General features: G+C 42.3%; 1 protein-coding gene across 22 annotated transcripts in view; it reads left to right on the top strand.

The window, feature by feature from the left end:
* The window catches only part of TTLL5 (tubulin tyrosine ligase like 5), a 144,140-nt gene that overhangs the window by 84,162 nt on the left and 39,862 nt on the right, over nucleotides 1-20,116 (top strand). The gene's annotated exons all lie outside the window — the stretch shown is intronic.

The raw sequence follows: 20,116 nt of genomic DNA, 5'->3' as shown, positions 1-20,116 counted from the left end.
TTTTATTAATTTTGGACATTGGAGTTTATATTTATGGCTGATATACTCATGGGACTCAGGGCAGAGGCCTGTGATTTTGCAGTAAAACAATTCTTCCTGGAGTTGAAAGTGCACCAAGATTTACCCTGAGGACTCTGGATCTTGGAAGGTAGGAGCAAGTTGGGCTTGCTGCAGTATAGTGGGCTAAATACAGGCCCAGAACTGCTGGAGACTTGAGTTCTTCTTCCTTTTCCACTTCAATAAATACTACTTATTCCTTTGCCTAAGCACTCATTTCTGTCTTTTAAAATATAATAATGAGGCAGAGCTTTTCCAACACACGAGTTTAGAACTGGAAAGCACTGTATCCGTGAAAATAGTGATTCTTGTCATTGGTGCCTAAATGCTACTGGAAAATGGAGGTGAGAGAAGCAGACATACAGTGCAGAAGGCATCCTTTCCCAAGTGGTTCCATCAAAAGAAGATTGGAATGGGATTTGGAAAGCTCAAGTATGTAAAATTGTTCTTATTTCATCAGTCACTGCTTTTTATCCTGCCTAAAGAGGAATGTGAGAAATGAATTCCTGGCCTGTTTCTGTTCCAGCATGATGTTTGCCTCTGGGGTTTAGAGTTATTGAGAGAGGAGGTGATTCTGCTCTTGGAGCCCAGCCAGGCAAGCTATTACCTAATCCAAATAAAGAACCTATCCAACAGGTGTAAAGTGCTTTCCTTTCCTACATAGCTTGAGAGAGCAGCAGTGTGCCAGCTGTCCTAGAGCTTCTGTTCCTTTCTCAACTCTGCTTGCACCTCTGCATGGACTCACAGACATAGCTGGAAAAGGATTACTCATGGTCAGAATCTTCTGTTGCAGAACTCTGCACAAGTCACTGTAATTATATTGCTCTGAAACCATTTCAGTTTTATGTTGCCTGTAGATCTGAGAACCCATCATTTGATGCCTAGAACTCCATTCTGAATGATTTCCAGGGTTGTGCCTCATCTAGCATTTTATGCATAGTTTAATGCCTTTAGAAATTCTGTTTTCTTTTGTACAGCAATCCAAAAGTACTTCAGAATTGTCTGGCCACAGGTGGTATAAGATTCCATCTTCAGACCTTTTATGAACCATTTGGTCTTTCAGTACTTCAGTTTCCCTGTTTCTATCCACAGAGCAATAAACAGAAATATTTCTTAAGACTATTTATCAAATTAGTTTATGTTTGTGGGTGCTTGTATTGAATGGCCAAAATACCAGGAGTTAAAAGTTTTAGGTAAATCTGGAAGTGTAAAAAAGGGATTCTTGAGACAGTGCTGGATTACTTGGGCTGTGACTTTTTATTTAATGAGAATTGTAAAAGGAATATTGAAGTCATGATATGTAGAGATGGTTAGCTTGTATTATAAATGCCTTTTTTGCTACTTGATCTGTTACATTGGAGTAGGCAGTTCATAGAGAGTCATCTGATGGGTGCCAGCCTGTGCTCAGTGCTGGATGACTGTTTGAAGAAAAGCTTCCTGTTTTGTTCCATTAAGGTTCTGGTCTATCAGTTGTAGAATTCAGCAAGGATGGAAATGTTTTGTAAATGGGTCTCTTATCTGGCTTGCACTTGGCTCCAGTTCAAACATCTGCTTCTGAAACTCAGTCCTTACAGTTTTCGTATGATTCTGTGGCAAATCTAAGCCATTTTAGTGCTGCTGAGGTTTGTTTGAAAATTTTATTTTGACGCTTGCAATCTATAGGATTCAGGCTATTCTTACTGACAGTTCTTCCTCCTCTTTAATTCCTGTTCTCCCAGCACTGACTTATCTAAATGTTTCTCAAAAGTTCTTCCTTCTTTTGTTGAATTCTTTTGGCTGTATAAGATGAGGTGTGAAATCAGTAGTCTGCTCGCCAAAAGGCAAAAGATATCTTGAGTTTGTAATAAAGAGACAGAGAACAGTTCTGGGTATGTTAAAATGTTATTTCCTAAGTCTGCACAGCTGTCCATTTTGGGACTTTTTTCCAGAGTTCTGTCAGAGGATGTGTAACCTCCTATGCTTCTGTCTGTGCCTGCTGCGGTGAAATGTTCAGTGTTTTCTCAGACCTCTGTTTCATTACCTTCTTGTTCTTTCAACTTGAAGACAAGACCAACCTAGCCTCTTCTAAAGTACTCAGTATGTTTTTTTTCCTTGGATCTCCTGACAGATTATCTGACTTGGTTAGGGGAGGCAGGCAAGCAAGCCTTGGGGTCGTATGGCAAGTGTAAATTATACCAGACAGCCTGGGAGGGCCACTGCAGTCAGAAATGAGGGATTCTCTGCTCCTCATTGCTTGACATACATGAAATACTTCTTAGCTCATGATTTCAGCCAAGGTGCTCAGATCCATTGAGAAATGATGTTTTGTTGGCAAGCTGTCTAATCTGGGTCAAATTGTATAAAATCAGACTTTTTTCAGTTTTCTGATCTAAGGGTTTCTAAGGTTAATTTCCTCTGGTGTCATTATCAGTGGTAGTAACGGCAGCAGTTGCTCAGGGCTTCATGGACTGTGTGCACATACCTGCCGTATGTCCAGGTTCCCGAACAAGCTCTACTTTGTGTATTTTCATTTTATTTTTCCTTGTCTGGAAGTATCAAATGAGGTGGGAAACCAGAAGATGATACCCAGACACTTGGCATCTCAGGCTTTCAGGAACCCCAAATGGTATGCCTCCTGTTTGGAAATTGTGGAAATATCTGATGTGCAGTAAGCTTGCAGCTTTTTGAGGGAATCAGACTTCATGCCCATTCACAACCTAGTTAGAGTATTCGCACAGTAGGTGCTTCTGGGTCACATTGCCATATATTTACTGCTCGCGTACAAATCAGCTGAACAGTATGGACGCAGTAAATCCAGTACCACTTAAAACATTAGCTTACTGTGCCTGTTATAGTAGAAAATATGTGGTTTTTTTATCCTAAAAATTCTACACAGAAAAATGGTTTTACGCTCTTGCACACCCCAGCTCACAAACTAAGACCCTTGTGCCATGTGCCCTGACAATCTTATACTGCTTTTGCAGTCTCCTAAACCAGGACCTTCTTTTTAATCACTGGCTTTCCATAGCCTTGACTGGGTAGTGGGTGCTTCATATCCTACTTCACTGCCTGGTGCCTGCTTTGTGCCACTTTCATTTACTGCTAGGAGTACATGTACTGCATGTTCCAGGTTTCAGATGTTCTGCTCTGAACATACTAAATATATATCCTTTGGACTCGTGATTATGTGGAAGAGACACTCATCTCTCTTCAGAGTTTGTTCTGTGCTGGTATAAGTGGCTTCTCTATTTCCACTGAGTTTTGCCAGAAAGACCCCAGACAGTTATCACAGGCTAATTGTGGTTCACTGGTCTTGGTCCTTTGTGTCAAAGGGACAGTTTGTGCTGCACTTGACATAAAGATGTAAATGGCTTCATTGATTCCTCAGTTTTTATTTTACATTTTGGAGATGTAGTATGTAAAATAAGAAATCAGGCTTGAACCCTGACTAGACAGGCTCTGAAGAGCTGTGAGAAGAGCAATACTGGAATGGCCAAGAGATGTGCTAATGTGCAAGGTGATTCTCACTGTGACAGAGGGTGAGCAGTTGACAGGACAGTTTTGCTTTTCTGCAAGACTCATGAGCTAGGCCAGGGTGGGCTTGGCATGGTAGAAGCGGCATGGATATTGCAGTAGAGGCTGTGGAAAAGAACTAACTATACATGATCTCGCAGCTAGAAATACAGAGGAGAGAATTCCCAGAGATCTTTGCAGCTAATGCCAAGTTTTTATAAGAATAAATCTGTTTTACTGTTACATATGTGTTGCCTTGTGTTTTTGCATCTTAAGGGTTGATAGTAACTTTATTCTCTTCCAAATGTTCCCTGCAGCCTCTTGCAAGGTAGAGACTGCCTGACTACTGTCCTGTGCCACACTTGCCAAGTGGTCAGAGCCTATATATTTGCACAGCATCTAGGTGCAAACTAACTTGGAGATGGTGCTGCGCTGATGCCTCTGGAGGAAATGAAGGCAGAAAGCAGCAGGCACTGAGGGCTACACAATAGGCCTTCAGTTTGGTGTAAGCAAACAGTGTTGACCTTAACACCTCCCTAGCTAAGCAGCACAGAAGTGCCAGAGCAGCAGCAGCCCAACAGCACAGAGTCCAGCCGTGTGCTAGCATAGCCTTGCTCCTCATACTGCTTGTCCTCTTCTCTTTACCTTAATGCCTAAATTTAATTCATTTATTTTCTTTGAGGTGAAGGAGTAATTGAGGGTGGGTACAGTGATTATTATTTTGTTTGTTTGTTTGTTTTCCCATGCATCTTCTTGGCAGCTCTGTCATGCTGCCTGCAGTCTTTCAGAAACAGCATTTCTGAGTGCCCCAAATTTGGGGTTTGGTCTCTTCTTACCTTCTGCTCAGAGGAGGTTTGAGAAGGGTGGGTGAAAAATTGAAGTACTGCCTGGGAAGCTGTACCTTCTTGCAACTCATCCTGTCTCTAGTTTGAGCACGTTCTTCTTCTACCCGTGCATATTTGTGCCTGTAACAAGCCTTCCCCTGCCCCTGCAACCTCTTACCTATTTTTTTTTTTCTTTTTCTTTTTCAAAAATTATTACTTTTTTAAAAAAATTTTTTTATATGTCTGCCAGGGTCACTGGTGACAACTTGTTAACTGTGGAAGTGAATTGGCTGACTTAAACTTCACGAATACATGGCTTGCCTTGTATTTTTTCCTATATATATTTTGGTCACACTAGAGAAACTTGTGGTGGCAGGTCCAATTACTCTCCATCCTGCTCGGAAATCGCCCTGAGCCTGAGCACCACAGGTTGGCAGAGGCCTGAAGGATCCCTGCTTCCCACAGCTCGGCCTTGGCTCTGCCTGTCTGGAGCCTCCGGGAGAGGAAAGGCGGAAAGCTCGTGACTTGCCCAGACAGTCTGAGGCCTGGCCCCGCAGCCTCGGCTCCCCAGACGCTGTTGAGTCGGACTTGGCTGGCAGCCGCCGCGCTGTTACTTTTCCGAGGTAATAAGTGAGATTAATCGCAGGACCATTTCCAGAGGCGAAGAGGGTTTGGGCCGCATGCAGGGAGACTGTAGGAGCCAGTGCTGGGGCTGCAAGCTGGAGGCGAGAGCTGGGGCTCACGGCAGGGCAGAGTGGGGCTCTGGCGGACTCTCCACTCCGCTGCTGCTGGGAGGCTTAGCCAGAGCCTGGGCCTCCCTCAGCCTGGGTCTAGCTGAGCACAGGGGGCACGACACCTGCACTCCCCATGTCTGTTGGATTTGGGCAATTACGGGTTTTGCGAATAGCCCTTGTAATTTGAGGAGAGCAGGTTTCTCTTTGCATGACTTCCTTCCAGAGAAGATTTGAGGCCCTTTCCTATTATTCCCAGCGAGCAGTCCATGCTGGTAGGTGGAGGGGAGTGGTGAGGGTTTCATAGCTTCCTCTGTGCCAATACTGCATGGTTCTGGGTTTTCCCATTTCAGCTGCCTCCACAGACTGGCCTTACCCTAATCAAAACATGGGATTTGTCGTCTCGGACTGGGCTGCTAATCTGTCTAGATCTCCTGTCCTGTGCTTTGGAGCACCTACCACTACCATCTTCAGTAGAAGCACAGAGAACGTTCTGATGGGCAGCAGTGAAATTCCCTGTCTGGGGGCAAACCTTGCTTTTATCCTCTGGCTGTTAACAACTGACTTGTAGTTTTCACAATACTTTATGTTCTACGAAGTCTAGTGTGGATGTTGTTGTTAATCACATATCTTTACTTTCTGGAAAAAGTGTAGTCTCATTGAGCTGTAGCAGTGAGTTCCACAGGTGAATTTTAAAAGTTTCCTTTTTATTTTTTTTTTTCCAAATTTGCCAAAAGTCTCTGCACCCTTGTTACATGAAGGCAAACAGAAATGCTTGATTTATTTTATGCACTATTTATTCTCTATGTTTCTATCATCTCCTTTCTTATTTGTCTGTGCTAAACTAAACAGTCCCATTCTTTTCAAGTTCTAAATGGAAATCTTCCCAGTCCTCTAATAATTGTCTGGCTGTCTTTATAGAGATGACAAGAAATGAAAATAGTACATCAAGTAGGAGTAAAACATTGGTTTTATGTAACTAACACTATTGTATCTTTATTTTCTAACTCATAACTTACATATACTAATATCTTGCTGGCTTCTGACCATACTAAACACTGGATTCTTTATTAATATGCAGTTGTTTTTCTTTGATTATTGCAGTAAACGTAAAACTGAGCAACAGGTATAGGCAGTTCGTGCTGATGCAATTCTTATTTCTGCCTCCCCCCACCTTCCTCACCACTAAACTCTCCTCTTCCTGCTCTCAGCTGCCACCAGTGGGTTTTGTTGGCTGGTAGGGAAGTCACATGCTGTTTTCTCTTCTAATAAGCATCTAATTCAATATAGAACAAATTGCACAAGCATCTGATTCAGTATCAAACAAGTTGAAAACTTTTAGCATCTTGCGCTACTTGACTCATAACTTTCCCCCAGCCATGGCTGATATTAGATCTCTTTGAAATATCCTGTGTAGGTTCTAGATATTTCATCTTGCAAAGTGACCAGCAAATCTCCCTTACCTCTGCAGTTATTTAAACCTCCCAGTCACCATTAAAATAGTTGCTTTCCAGAGGGGTATTCAGAGGGTTAATGTGGCCATAGCTCTCACGGGGCGACGGGCTGCGTTGCTCACAGCCTTCTGGGAGCGAGGGACCCGCGTAGTCTGTGGGAGCAGCTCTGGCCACAGCAGCCGTTCTCTCAGCGGGAGCTCCGAAAGGGTTACAAGAGAGCCTTGGCTGTTTCTTTGAGCTATTTGGAAAGGACGGGCCTCAGACAGCTTGGCAGGAACCTGAGGCCCTGTTTTTTCCAGCCCAGCCCTTCCTCCTGCACAGAGCTGTCAGGGAATCCCACGAATGTCTGGTTTCTCCCCTTTCCTATTTTTTTTTAAGCAATATTTTTATCCATTCCTGGCTCTTCCCCACACAAGAACCTCAAGTTTTGTCCATTGATTGGTCTTGCAGGTAGTGAGGTAGAAATGAAAGTCGTGCTACCATGCCATAGCTGTTGGAATTAATTCACAGTTGTGCAGCTGAGAAGGGCATTGGGAAGTTTCCCAGAAGAGCGTCCTTTCTGGCATTGATCGTAGGGCAGGTCCATCTGGCCTAAGAACACAGGGATTGAGTGGGCCCATCTTTGAACTGTGCTATTCGTGTGGGCCACAGTGAGGCACTTTGAAATCTCAGAGCTGCATGTTCTGTATCCTCCCTACCAGACACACCACAGAATGCTGCTTTGTAAAAATGGAAATCCCCTTTGTAAGCCAGGCTTATGAAGGACAGGATGGGTTAGCAACTTTTCCTTCATTTGCCTCATGCTCTCCAGGGCTGTCCTGAAGTTGAACCCACTGTGAATATTTTGGAGATTTCCAGGTCTACTCTCTACCTTTTCAGTTCAAGAAAAAGGATGTGTAATAGAGGGTAGTGTTAGAAAGGAAGTTTGGTTACTTGTGAGAGCAAAGCTCTTGAACAACTGTGTTGTACAGCTGAGAAAGATAAATTGAATTAGGATTATCTGACTATCCCAGTAAGCCTGTCAGATGTTGGGAGCAGGGTATGACCTGAGATCCATGTGGAAAGCCTTTCCAGAAGGCAGCCCTCGTGTGGGGCAGTCCCTGGACAACCCTCTGAAGTCAGCAGCCAGAGAGCCTGGGGTCAAGCTCAGGTGAGTTCAGGCTTTCAGTGACCAAGTATAAACACCAGAGCAGGAGGCAGCAAAAGGAGCCAAAAGGTTTTCCTTCCTTCTGGGCTTTGATTCTGTGATTGCTTTGGGGCTACCTTTCATTGTGCAGTGAAATTTCCACCACCAATGCATTCACATTTTCCATTCAGCCTGAGGTCATGCTTTAGCTTGACTTGCTCAAGATAAGCAGGGTGCCCTTTTTGGTCTTTTATCCTGTGATATAAGTGGGAATTCCCTGCCAAAAGCACACAGAAACCCCTTTCCTGTCCCTGAAAGTGTTAGTCAGCCTTTCCTCTGAAGATCCTGCTTTGTCATCTAATTTTCCCCACCTTTCAGACTGGGGGAATTTTGTAGCTGACATAAGAGCTTATGAATTGTATGCTATTAATATATTGACTCCATGACAGCCTGGTATTCTCCAGGGCTTCTCTGGGCTGCAGGTATCAAGCAGCAGCTGTTTGTGAGCCACGTGGGGCTCTTGCATTTAACAAAAACCTCTTTTGAAGGAGGGGGAGGAGGGGAAAAAAGCATTAATAAGTCAGGAAGTATTTCAGCTTCCCTATGCATGTGGTGACAGCTTTGCCTTGTGATCCTGTTCACAAGCTTATAGATTTCTGAAGTGTACATGTATTGTGTAATCTGAAGAAGATGGTGCAATCAGAACTCCACTGTGGAACGCCAGCTTTTTGTTTAGGGAATAGTGTGAATTAAAAAGAGTAATATTCATGGTTAGTAGTACTTTCTTAGTCTTTACCCCACGCTGTATACTATCAGCCAGCAAGTATTTTGACCAAAATGGCCCAACTTGGTTGCTAATGAGGAAGAAAGCATTTTTGGTAGCTCAGGAAAGCTGATTGTCCAGAACTAGTAGCAATTACAAATATTTTTTAAGTGCACTGTTAAAGATTGGCTCTGCAATATCAGGATGGAAATACCAATGTATCCAGAGGCCTTTATCAAAAGCAGTTATTTCTAGGGTTTCATTCTGTAACAATAGTTGAAAGATGGATATCCTATTCTTAAAAAAAAAAAGGGGGGGGGTGGGGTGGGAAAAGGGGGCAAAAGAGCTGGGTAGTGCTGAAAGATACCACAGTTTCCAGACACTCTCCTGTTGCACTCACTGAACTTTTATTAACTTTTCTCATCCAATTACTGTCCGCAGCAAACCAGGTGGGGAGAGGCCAAGGCAGCCTGGCTGATCCAAATCTACTGAAAACTGGCCCTGAGACAACAACCTTTAGTAAAAGGAATTTCAAAGTGAGAGTGCCTTATCAAAGACATGGTTTATGTTCCAGCTGCTGGTATCAGTGATGTTGCATGACTTTTTTGCTTGAATTTCAGATTGCATCTGGCTCAGTAAACGTGTTCCACTGCCCTTTCTATCTTTCTGCTGTCTGGCACATGGGACTTGACTGAAAAGTTAGTCTAAGATGATTGTTATCTGGCAGTGCTGCACGTGCTACTTGGCAGCTAGCTGTCTGTCAGGGATGCTTAGCTGGGGCAAGAGTAAACCTTTGGAGCAAAAAGGCTGTGGCTTATGTGGTCTTAACCTTTCGTGTGCATTAAGAATTCTTTATTTGCTTGTTGCTGGGGAAAAAAATTAGTCTTCTCTGTGAAGAATATAGCTAAGTTAGGCTCTGAAAGTCTTCAGTGTTGAAAATAGAGTGTTCTTCAAAATTCAGCTCAGCCTACCAAACCAAAAGTTTTCTATGTGAAGAGGAGGAGGAAACCTCAAGTCTGGACCATCTGTTTCTTTTTTGATATTGGGATAAAAATGCTGATGAGTAAAGAGATGTCAGCTTCTCTTCTCTTAGCGTTTTGAAAAACTACAGACATGAAATTGAGTAAGTTTAAGAATTTGTTTCTTGCTGCTGGTGACTGAGTGTAGATTTATAAGGAGGTAGCAGTCATACCAGTGAGGCTTGGCATTCCTAGAAACAGTTTGAACTTTCAGATCCACTTCTATTTTTACAACTAATACAGCACTTTCAGGTTTTTTTCTGAGATTTAAGCCACTGAAAAAGTGGAATAATACTCTTTATAGTAGTCAGAAGCTCAGGTTTGATACCTGTGTTGGTCTTTTATGGTACTGATGAACTGTACTTATTAAAGACAACATACTGGCTTACAGTGTAGTGACTTCTGCTTCTCGTGACTGTTTCTTAAAATATCTCAAATTGTGGTGTTAGAAAAAACTTGAAATAGGTTGTTAGAGTGTTCTGTTCAATGTATTTCTGATCTCAGCTCTACTAGAAGACGCTTGGGTGTAAGATTTGTTGTCACTCTCACGATGCTAAAGATTTTTGGCTTCTCTGTAAATGTCTTGTGGTGGATGATAATTTGAACAGCAGTTAAAACCGACTGCCAATTCAGGCAGTCAGCACGGCAGAGAGAACACAATATCTTCTTTTGTGAAGAAGTCAGCAAGGAAAACAGGGTACATGGAAGATCTATGCACAGGCTTTTGTAAATCTCACAAAAAGCCCCCGAAGTGATTCTTCAGAGGCTTTGCTGCTCTTAAGATGAGGTGCATTGATAAACACACCTCTTTGTAGTAAAGAACGGCATGTAATATCTCCAGAATATTCTCCAAAAGAGTGAGATTTTGATTCCTACTGGCTGCAATGTCCCCTAGCCTTCTCTTTTCAAAATGTCTTACAAAATAAATAAATAAATAAATCAAGGAAGTTTAGAGCTTATCCCTTATGAACAGTTCCAATAACGGCTGCCTATGAAGATTTTTGGAACAGCTGCCTTTCATAGAGTTTGGATTTGAATATTGAGAACTTGCTAATCTTTCTTCAAATTTGAAAACCCTTGAGAAGCAGCTATGTTTTAACGTCAAAGTAACTTCATTAAAAATCCCCAGGAACAATAACTTTCTCTGTTATCTATTAAAGCTCACAAATATTTTAAATATTTTTAGTTCTATAAATAAATGCATAAAATACATTTTAAAATTATTTATTAAATAAAATCACTTAATACGTACTGGTAAAATAATTTTGAAAGCCCCGTCCTAATAATTGGCTTATTCTGCTGTATTTCAAGAAACTTGGATCCAATCCTTTTTTAGTCATTTTAGGCATTGTTTGCATAACTGATTCTGGTTTTTTGGAAGGTCAGCGACATGTTTTCATTTGTTTCTGAAATTCCGCTTTGCTGCTGCTGATACTAACCTAAAAGATTTAAATATTAAGGTATCCTCTGCTATTGGTCTAAAGAGAATAAAAGTTATGCACAAATTTCTAGGTAGTTTTGAGGCACAGGGAACAGAATATGATTCCATGTAGTCCAGTGGTTTTCTTTATTGGTATTTTTCTAAACAGAAAAAAATTGTTTGTTAACATATTGTGACTTCTAAAGCATTGCAGAACCTGAATATGTGAGTGTGGACATTAGCCCTGTGTTACTGGGGAGCCTTTCTGAGAAAGCAAAGAGAACCATGGTGCTGGATATTTTGTTGCTTGCAGGTCTCGCTCTGAAATTATCTAAATTCCTGATATCATGTAACTTCATAGATTGTGAATTTTTCTGCTTGTTGCTCCAGAATGTGTGGTTGTTTGCATCTCGTTTATCAAAATCTCACTCTGTTGTTTACGGTGTATATTGTAGCAAAACTAGGTAGCAACTACTCTTGTCACTTCCAGTTTTTTCCCTCATGTCTGTTATTCAGCTTTTATGTGAGAGCTTGCTTACTGTCCTATACTCCAGTTTTTCTTCAGAGAGCCATCAGGACAGTACACAGCATGAAGGTTCACTTCTGTGCAAATGTGACTGTGTTCAGCTCAAGCCATCTGGAGGCCATGTTTGGACTCTGATTTGTCTTTACTATGGACTCATTTTCTGTGAAATGTACCAGTTGTGGCTTTTGTGAGAAAAGTCCACTCTGTTTAGAAAATTTGCTGAAGTATCTTGAAAGGCATCAAGTATAAAGAAGTGGCATATAATGCAGATTTCTTGATCAGGCATGGGATGCTGTTGTTATTGCCCCCTCTTCATGTGCCTTATCTATGTTAGGAGGGGACTCTTGAAAGGACATTATTACACTAAGTGGCTGTGACATTTTAGTCTGTCCCTGTAAGGGTTTAGTATCTGCAGCTGCATCTTTGATGTGCTTATGCTTAGCATTACATGCAATTGCTTGGTGAAATTCCTGAGGTAGTGATTCCATGGTTCCCATCTGTGTTCCTGAGTCTGGGAGCTTCTGACTAATTATACAACTTTCTCTGTATACTGTAGGAAACAATTCCATTTTTGGCTCTAGAAAAAGGGATTGAGTTGGACTGGAATATAGGATTGCATAACTTTTTTTCATCTTTAACCACAAATTCCTATGAAAGCTATTGCACTTCCTCTGAAGATACCTGAAATTGGCTTTTGGTTTCCAGAGTCATTACAAATATTCACAACCCATATACAGTCCAGAAGACGTAGCAATTGAAAGGCCCACCCAAAATAAGTCATTAAGGTATCAAGCAATGGGCCCCTCATTGTAAGAAAGGCATTGAGATACTAGAGAGAGGTCAGAGAAGGGTGATGAAGCTGGTGAGGGGCCTGGAGCACAAGTCTGATGAGGAGCAGCTGAGGGAACTGGGGCTGTTTAGCCTGGAGAAAAGGAGGCTGAGGGGAGACCTTATCGTTGTCTACAACTACCTGACAGGAGGTTGTAGCATGGAGGGTGTTGGTCTCTTCTCCCAAGTAGCAAGTGATAGGATGAGAAGAAATGGCCCCATGTTCTGCCATGGGAGGTTTACATTGGATATTAGGAAAAAAGTCTTCATGGAAAGGGTTGTGAAGCATTGGAACAGGCTGGCCAGGGAAGTGGTGGAGTCACCATCCCTGGAGGTGTTTAAAAGGTGTTTAGATGAGGTTCTTAGGGACTTTAGTGCTAGAGCTAGGTTATGATTGGACTCAGTGGTCTTGAGGGTCTCTTCCAACCAAAATGATTCTGTGATTCTATGATCCTGAGGGGGAAACAGCAACATCCCTAGATTCCTTTTCTTCTCAAATCCCAAGGGGAAAAGGTGGATATAGTATGCATTTGGGATGATCAGCAGAGCTGGCACAACTGCATAATAGACTCTTCAGTCTACACTGAAGGAGGAAATGTGACAAATATGGGTGCCTGTTCAAATGGACAGAATCAAAAAGCATTTTTCTAGGTGCTGCAAACAAAACCAGTGCTTACCGTCTCTACCTCCTAGGTTGCAGTTGTAAGCAGAGGCAGAAATCTCATGTAAAAGACTTCAAGTTCTACTTGATCAGGTAGGCTTTGTGCAACTCAGCATCTTTTGCAGACAGGGTCTGACAGAAAGGGATCTTTCAACAAATCCTAGACAAGTCTGAGAACTGCCTTTTGGAGTGGGCCAGCTCTTTGTAGAATGCAATATAATTACTTGAATATCCTCTTACTCATCTTCCTCTAATGACAGACTTTGTCTGTCATCAGATTTAGCAGTTTCCTGCAGAAAGGTATTATTGACCTGGTTTACTGAGGTAAGCCTGGGCCTTTTCTCTAGTTTCAGAGGTGTAATCCCTAATTCCCTATTTTCCATGCTTAATTGGTCAGCACGTGCGTTACTGCCTGCTGGGGAGAGAGGGAGACAACTGAGTGATTTGGGGGATCTCCCACAATTTTCCGCTCCACCACCTGCTTTGGAAGTAACTGTAGAACTGCCAAACATGCTGAAGTGGTTAAGTGTACCAGCTCCTAAAGAAGCTGAAGGGGAGGAGTGGTTCTTGCCTGATGGATTTTCAAAGGGAGCTGAGACTTTGAAGTTCTGTTTTAGCAGCTGCCAGGTATGGTGCCTCAGCCCTGTGCAGCACTTCTGCCCCCAGCCTTCATGTGTTGCATTCTTCTTTACAGTGCCAGGATGGAGAGAGAGAGAAATAAAAGAAAATTAATTAAACCAAGAGTGTGTGCGTTAGCAATAGTGTTGCTTTATTATATTTTACCCTTTGAGTTATAGTGCCTTGTGCCATGTGTCATTGAAGTACCTTGCAGTTGCTTGGGCCTATTAGATTAACAAATTTATTTTACTTTGGTTTTCTTTGCCTTTGTAATTACTGCTTCCTCCCTTCTCTTCCTCTTTATGTACCCTCCCAAAATAATCACGGTAATTTTAATCTTTTGTTCTGCAATGACCACATAAAACAGGCAGAGATTTACATCTATGATGCCCCACAACTCCTTGCTGACACTAGAGAGGCCAGATCATCTTTCCGATAGGGAAAGAGACAGAGAAACATGGTGGCTAAACCAAGGCTTCAAATAAAGCCTCTGTTAAAGCAGGAACAGACACCACTCACTGCTTTATCTGCTGGAGGTAGTGAGCTGGGAGCTTCCCCTTTGCTTGCTTAACTCTTCTCTGCAAGAAACAAGGTGCTGTAACTCCATTTATTCCACTGAATATGGAACTTATTTATGATAATGTGAACTCCATGATTTTTCCTGTTGAAACATGGGGTTACTGGAAATGGTGCAGGCTGAGCTCTGTTTTCAGGCGAAGAGGTAGATTGATCCCCATAGGAGGTAGGAATTTATGGAAAAACATTAGGAGTGGAATGGGAACTGTATTCTGTATAGCTTAAAACAAAAGACAAACGAGGAGGCCAAAATTGTCATAAACTGGAATAGTCTCTTCTGGAAAGGCAACACATTTCTGTGGTATTAATCTTTGGAGGACAAAGTGCCAAAAAATGGGGAGATTGTTGCTCTGCAGTTCTTGAAGAGCTCACTTTTCCAGGTGAGGTTTTACAAAAATAAAAGTCTTTCCACTCTTTCCTTGCAGTTCTTTATAATCCAGTCCTGGTATGTCATCACCAGTTTCTGGAGGCGATAGAGGGGGACGGATGCATAAGAAGTTTTGGGAAGGAAGTGCACTTTTTTTTTTTTTTTTTTTTTTTGTTCCAATGCTGGCTATAGATTTTTCTAAAATATTTTCTCTTTCCAGATTAACAATTGGTAACATGTGTTCTGAAGTTATTTTTTAGGCTGCATTTTAGCTATCAACAAAACATAGCAAATTTGTTTTAAAAATACCTTTTGGGTTTTTAGGGCAGAATTCTCTTCTGAAAAGTAGTAGAAGGAACACTACGAACCTGGAAAACTTCTGTCAGTTTTAACTTGAGAACAGCATTGCTAGGAATTTGTGCTGCCGTGTTGCAATAAGCACTTTCAGAAAGCATCTTCTGTTATCTCTAAGGAAGTTGGGTGACCAGGGGAGTGAGGGGAAAATAGCACTTATCTTTACAGTACAAATACAGCGTCATGTGGCCACCATGAGGCTTGCAGGGATTCAAAAAAAACTATCTGTAAGGCAGCTAGCACCACGACCCTGGGATTGCTTTGGTGCCAATGTGCCATGCTGCTCCTAGGATGGCTGAAAGTCTGTATGCTGTGGCTCGTGTGTAGTATCTCTCTGTGCTCTCTGTATCCGTAGCCTTATTTTTTTTTCCCCTCTGTAGTGGTTGTGATAGGATGGTCTCATCTATGCAGCACATACAGTTACTGGGTCAGCTTCTGCAATAGATAATAACTCATGCTAGTATTCCCTCTTTGGGGATCTCAGTGTAGCCCACCACCACTGCCTGTTTTTAATTTATGTAATCACTTTGTTATAGGCTTCAGAAAGTCTGTGCTGACACAGTTACCTCTTCCTGTTCTTTCTCTAACCTGTTGTTAAGTGTTCAGGGAGCCACAGCAGGTGAGCTGATTTTTGTACAGTAGGTGGAGGTAAAAAATTTTCTCCTGTAACTCCAGCATGATAGAACTGCAAAAGGAACCTGGGGAGGAAAAAATGTTCTGTTTAACAGGTAGGAGATCAGTCTCAAATCCAGTCTATTTCTTGTCGTACCTTGTTACCTTATGTCAGTCCACTTGAGGGACAAGAAGAGCAGAAACTACATACGGAATCAAGTTTATAACATGGGGAAGATAAGAATGCTAGAGATGCCTCTTTGGCCAGCATGTGCATGCCATCATGCTTAGGGGACTGTGTAAGTCTATCTTAATATTTTATTGGGAGACTCCTTTAGCTGCACTGCACTGGAGCTAGGTTGATAAATTTTGGTTGTTTAATGGAAAAGGTCTCCTGAGGACCTTTACTCTGCCCTGGTATCAGTGCTTGGGGAATTATCTAAAACCAAGAGAGTGTTAACCACAAACATACAGCCTCACAGCAAGGACCTAGAGAAGTGACCCTTGGTTCTTGTGGGGTTTGTTTGTTTGTTTGTGGTTTTTTCTTATTTTACTGTATTTCAGCAGCTAGACATTATAGAGCTTTAGTTGTCTTACTGAATGGTAGCAGGAGATGCATCTTGCTGGGTCCATGCTGCTACCCCGCCTCTTTGTCCTGGAGCATTTCTTCTAATATGACTGTGGCCCTGCTAGCTTTTAGGTGACACTTTCCATAATCCCTGATTAGGTGAATTTGTACATCTTTGCTCTGAAAGTGCAGAACAGAACAGATTCTGGCTTCCCCCTTAGGTATATAGATTATAAATGTAGAAGTGCTGCTGCTTTTGTGAAGTTCTGATAGCTGGCTATAGTTCTTGACCTTGACATTTACAGGCACGATGTCAGGGAACTGTATGCTTCAGCATGCATCGTCCCCATAGACATACCATCTAAGGTGTCAGATTTATCAAGTCTTCTAGTCTTCTCTGAAGAGGAGACACTCACCAGAGGGTCTTCATCTACTACATGACAAGCTCATAGGTATACTGGATGCCGTAGAATGGAATAATAGAATAGTTTGGGTTGGAAGGGACCTTCAGAGGTCATCTAGTCCAACCCTCCTGCAATGAACAGGGACATCAACTAGATCAGGTTGCTCAGAGCCACATCCAGCCTGGCCTTGAATGTCTTCAGGGATGGGGCATCTGCCACCTCTCTGCGCAACCTGTTCCAGTGTTTTACCACCCTCATCCCAAAACATTTGTTTCTCATGTCTAGCCTGAATCTCCCCTCTTTTAGTTTAAAACCATTACCCCTTGTCCTATCATAACAGGCCCTGCTAAAAAGTCTGTCCCCATCTTTTTTATAGGCTCCTTTTAAGTACTGAAAGGCCACAATAAGGTCTCCCCAGAGCCGCCTTTTCTCCAGGCTGAACAACCCAAACTCTCCCGGCCTTTCCTCACAGCAGGGGTGTTCCATCCTTCTGATCATTTTTGTGGCCTCCTCTGGCCCCTCTCCAACAGGTCTATGTCTTTCCCATACTAAGCAAAGCTGATTGCTTTCATGAACTTCAGTGCAAATTTTGTGGAATCTAGGGGCTCATCATGTTCTTTAGGAGTTTTTGTGTGCTTGATATTTAATATTTAGACAGCAAAACACCTGAAGTGAGGAGGAGATGGCATCTCTCCTCCATAGTCATATGTCACAACTAAAAGAAGTCATTTGGGCCTCAAGGGGTATGACATATGGACAGCACAACCCTGGAGGAAGCCTTAAGGCCCCGTAGCGTATTGTTGCTTTGTGTTAAGTCTGCTGGAGGCTGGTGGTGGCAGGGACATCTAGCTCTGGGTGCAGGAAGAGTGCTTTGAGTGCTCTCCCCATCTCATGAATCCTAATCCTACAAAACTCAACAGCCTGTTGTTTGTTTGTTTGTTTATTCTTCTCCAGTGCTCTAGATTTCACCAGTTTAGCCCAAGTGTAACTTTTCACTTGCCTTTTGAGACTTGAACAGGGGGCCTGAGCTGCTTTCTTCATTCCTCTTATTCAGTGGGATCTTGAAGCTGCTGCTTGAGCACATACAGCAAAGAGCACCACACTCTGGGAAAGCCTACGCAGGAGGAAACTTCATGGAAAATATTAAGGAGAAAAAAATGTGTTTGATGGACTTTTAATATAAAAAGGGTGAAAAAAAGAAAAGGAGGAGGGGGAGATTTATTCGCTGTAATAGGAACCAAATGTTGGCTGGGACAGCAGCTGCACTCTCACTCTTTCCCTGTAAACTCTGTGACCGGCTTTTCAAAGGAGGCATTACAGGGTGCAGGGCTAACTTACTGGTCCTGACTTAACCCTTGCCTCTCTGGAGAAAGGTAGGGAATACGGGCTTCCAGGAGACATTAGTGACTAATTACAGGCCCAGTCACAAGCGTATTCTAGACAGATAGCAGTGCCTATTTAGTGTTTTCAATTTCATGTGCTACTGCTGCTGTCCACTCATAAAATGCAAGATCTGCTTGCATAAAGCACTAGAGTAACTTATGGCTAGGAATACAGAGCCCATCAGTCTTTTCTGGTTTGGTTTTCAATAGCCTTGCCTACAATAGTAGAGAAAAAGTAGAAAAAAGTCATTACAGACATGTTTTATGATGATCCACTTGATCCATGCTAGGATTTTACAGTGGAACCTCTGCAGTGAGGAATACCTTTCCCATATCTGTAAGTGGTACAGCATTGCATCTAAGTTTCTGATACTTTGAATCTATGGAGTGTGTATATTCACTCCAGAAACTCTGCCTGGACTAAGACAAGTGATGAAATTTAAGGTGGCGCTTGACACTTTGTCTAAGTCTGAACAACGTATTTTAATCAAAGCAGAGCTAGGCAGTACAGTGAGGTAACTTTGCTCAGAGTCCACCTGCTCTCTCTGAATTAATACTTAAAAATCATAGGGGGGACACAGTTCAAGCATTTGCATGTCAGATTTAAGCAGGTAATTTTTCCCAAGACTTCCTTACAAGAGAAAAATGATACCAGGTTTCTGTGTTAGTCATCTAGTATGTACGTCTTGCTGTTAAAATATTTTTGCAGGCTCTGGCTATGTTTGCAGGTGTGGAAGTATGTGCAGGAAACACGAAGACAGAAACCACCTTTCACTCAGTAAAGCTCACCCTGTGTTCACACTAAGTGAGGGTTAGAAAGGCTATGTGATTTTGTTAGATCACATGGAGGAGGTAAGCTTCTCCAGGGACCCAATGAGCCACAATAGGATGAAGGCATTGAACTTTGCAGCCAGCTGGCTGTTAGTTTTCTTCTTGATTTAGCCTTTCTACTGGTGAATTTCAAAGCTACTGTGTGTAAAGAGAAGAAAAAAAATACAGTGTTGTTTACTTGCCAAGTATTCCCCAGATCAGAGAGACTGACAGTATTTTGTAACTGGCATGGAGCCAAGGATGCTACTAGGAGCCAAACAAAAATTGGCTCCACTGAAGGGCAAATATTTCATTTCATTTGCTAAGACTGGCATGTTTAGTGCTCCTGAAAGTAAGAGGTTGATAATGCCAACTACATCCAGGAAGAGCTGAGGTAGATAAGGCCTTGCCTGCAGAGGTTTTCTAGTGCTCCATAATGTCACCCTGCCCTTCCCCTCCTAGGCTGTCATAAGGCTGTTGAGATGCACCTCACTTCTAATCTGCTACACTCATGACCTTGCCTGTGTATGGAGACACAGGACCTAAAAAGCACTTAATTCCTGATCTGCAGCAGAACTGAATAGGCACTATATTGTCTTGGTTATAAGAAAATCGTTTTACTCCAAAACCCAGTTTTCTCAGTGGCAGGGAAATAGCAGGAATAATTTTCAGAAGCCGGGGAGCAAGAAATAAATTATACAACAGCATGTACCAGAAAAGAAGAAAGCCCATGAACTTCGATAGTACTTGTAGAATAAAGGAGCAAGAAGGCAGGGGGCTTTCCGCATATAGCTGTTATGCATGCACATCTAGAATAATGGCTTAGTTTTGAGCATTTGCCCAGCCCCAAACGCTGATAAAATGGAAAAAGTTCAGAGAAAAGCAATATACAATCAAAGGCCAGAAGGGACTGAGTTGAGGAAAAAGAGGGAGGGAGTTAGGTGTGCCAAGGCTGACTGAGCTCAAAGGAGGCATAGCTCTAGTAGTGAAGGTTTAGACCTGAATTAATAGGAAGGTCATGCAATGAAACAGAAAAATGTAAGTATTAAACTTACATTTTAGAATCTCAAGGAAAATTCTTGATGTTGAATGTGTACCTGCCTGTGCGGCTGAGAGTGTGACACACTCCTCCAGCCACTGAAATGTGCTAATCCTGTGCCACAAGGAGATGAGTTGGATGCTTTTGCTCACATCTTTGTTTTTGAATAAAATTCTTGTAACAACATGAACTCTCTCACTTGAAAGGGCAAATTGTGAGAATAGCAGATGGGGACTCCTGACATTTGCTAGTAATTATGCACATTAAAGTGTCCTGGGATGCTTGAATTGTGCCTCTGGTAGCTATTACAGTTAACCTGTGAATGGATCTGGAAACTGTACTTAAATCCACAGAACTTTTCTTCTTTGCCTAAACCACCTCATTCCCAAGGCTTTTCACACAGACCTTGTACATCTTCTGTCATTTAACAGTACAAAGATACTGATGGTAAGAGCCTGTTCTGTAGGTAGAAGTAGCTTTTGCTG

This window comes from Columba livia, chromosome 5, assembly GCF_036013475.1.
Source record: "Columba livia isolate bColLiv1 breed racing homer chromosome 5, bColLiv1.pat.W.v2, whole genome shotgun sequence".
NCBI classification, from domain to species: domain Eukaryota; kingdom Metazoa; phylum Chordata; class Aves; order Columbiformes; family Columbidae; genus Columba; species Columba livia.
This window is presented reverse-complemented; position numbering and strand designations above follow the sequence as displayed.